The sequence below is a fragment of the Gekko japonicus genome, unplaced genomic scaffold (genome assembly GCF_001447785.1).
Source record: "Gekko japonicus isolate JY-2015 unplaced genomic scaffold, Gekko_japonicus_V1.1 scaffold1589, whole genome shotgun sequence".
Lineage (NCBI taxonomy): Eukaryota > Metazoa > Chordata > Lepidosauria > Squamata > Gekkonidae > Gekko > Gekko japonicus.
In genome coordinates this window covers 433,388-435,757 of record NW_015172603.1, presented here as the reverse complement: position 1 = coordinate 435,757, position 2,370 = coordinate 433,388, and positions in this window count along the sequence as shown.

The window sequence follows — 2,370 nt, the reverse complement described above, 5'->3', positions numbered from 1 at the left end:
CCCTCCCATATGAAAGTCACCCCATTTTAAAATGTCTTCTAGGCCTCAGTCATATTTGTTGACTGTCGCTCAATGTAAATTAACTTAAGCCCTGACAAGGTTTTCTTTGAACCAGATGATGACAGCAGCTTTCAGAAACCTTTGGCGAAGAGAGGAAGGTGGCTTTTTTGTCCATAAGGCAGAAATGTAAATGAAGGCTTAAATGTAGGTTTGATCTTGTAGGTTATATTATGAATGAAGCCAAAACCTCTGATAAAACCAAGAAATTGGCTTGGATATGTTTGTTTAAAGGGAAAGTAGCTTTTAAAGATATGTAATTGCAGTTCAACTACTTCTGTTGTTTCTTTAATAAGAGACTTAACAACATGTTCTCTTACAAAGACTTGAGGAGTAGAAAAGAGCAAGAGTCCAGTAGCACCTTAAAGACTAACACCATTTGTGGCAGGGTATGAGCTTTTGTGAGTCACTGCTCACCTCTTCAGTGTCTGTACACTTGCTCTTTTCCTCTGCTCCAGATAGACTAGCGCAGCTACCCATCTTGATCTAAAGACTTGGGAATGTGCAGTTTTTAAAATTATGTTTGGTAAAAGATGCAATTTAAGTTAACAGTGGTGACTAATATTATAAAATACATTCTTCTGCATCTGTCCTCTTCCCTGCTTGGATAAATGCTTTTGCGGATCTGCCTGATACGAGGACATGCTGCACTCTCTGAAGCATAGTCAATTAAATGCTGCTTAAAGACAACGGAAGAATGTTGTAGGAGTAAGGTATAGTGGCCTGTGGTTGGTACCACTTAGTACAAAATATTTTGTAATAATGGGATTAAACAGTATATCTTGGGGAAGTAACTGTTCTGTTGAGGCTTTAATCTATTAAATCAGACATCATCAGATATCTCATAAGATGTGGGAGCCCTAAGTGATTGCTAGGGATGAAAGCAACAAAAAAAAGAAGTTTTATTTCTCCTCCTCCTCATCATCAAAACAAACAGGAAAACAATGTTAATATTCATTACTTTAGTGCGTAGTTGTCTAGTTGAGTGAATTCAGTCTAAGTATAGACTTGGTGGGGAAGACAGTAAAAACAGTCAGAAGAGTTGAAACTGACAGTAAGCTTTTCCAACCACCATGGTAAAGCAGATCAGGCAACAGAAGAGAACTCCGTTTTTCTTTTTGTTTTTCTCCATCTGTCACATTGCATTTCTGCAGATTTCCCTTGCTTGTGCAGTTGTTTCTGAGGCAGATTTTTTAAGGCTGTTTCAGTTGCTCAGTAGCTAGTGTGTTTTAAACATTTCCTTTCCATTACCCTCTTATAAGTGTGCTTGACTGCCTAGGAATTCAAATCCATGCCGCTGTCCATTATATAGTAAAGGTAAAGGTTCCCTTGCTCGAAAGCCAGTCGAATCTGACTATAGGGTTGCGGTGCTCATCTCCTTTTCAAAGCTGAAGAGCCAGCGCTGTCCGAAGACGTTTCCATGGTCATGTGGCCGGCATGACTAAACACCAAGGTGCACGGAACGCTGTTACCTTCCCACTGAAGTGGTACCTATTTATCTACTTGCAATTTCTTGCTTTCGAACTGCTAGGTTGGCAGGAGCTGGAACTAGAGACGGGAGCTCACTCCGTCATGCGGCACACTCGGGTCTCGAACTGCTGAACTACTGACCTTCCACAGCCTGCAGTTCAGCGTCTTAACCACTTGAGCCACCGCAGCTCCATTATATAATGCTGCCTAATTGCCTGGGCTCCCAAATGCCTCCTGCTGCCCACTGTGGAAATGTATCTTCTTGCTGTGAAGAATACCTTCCTCTTTCCACTTTGGAAGTCTGCCTGCCCTGACGGGGTGTCCAAATGCCTCCCTGTGCCTGTTCTATTGATGCTGCCTGGTTTGGGGGGTACAAAATGTCTCCATGCTCTGCAAGAGAAAAAATTAATTCCATGTAAATTCTATGCAAAATGGACACATTCTTCCCTGTCTCTCTGAAATTCGGCAGAAAGGCTCTAATGTCCCAGAAAATTTTATGCTTATGAGACATAAAATAAAAGTCATGGCACTTGTTATAAAACAAAAGTTTTTGAAACAGCCAACCCAACCTCTGGCCTGACCGAGTATGGTGATTTTTGTAATCAGATTTAGTGGCAGAGACAAGCAATAAGGTAATGAAGCAATAGGAGGCTTTTTGGTTAACTTTGTCTCTCCTAAGATATATTTTTTATCTTTCTATAGATTGTTGAACCACTGTGTTTGTGTTGATGTTATCAGGAACTGTTAAGCATTACGTTCTATTATAGCCTTGGAGCTTTAGGGGTAATTATAGGAATTATTACCTAAGGAAAAGTATATCCTGAATTTATTTAGCTGAAAAGA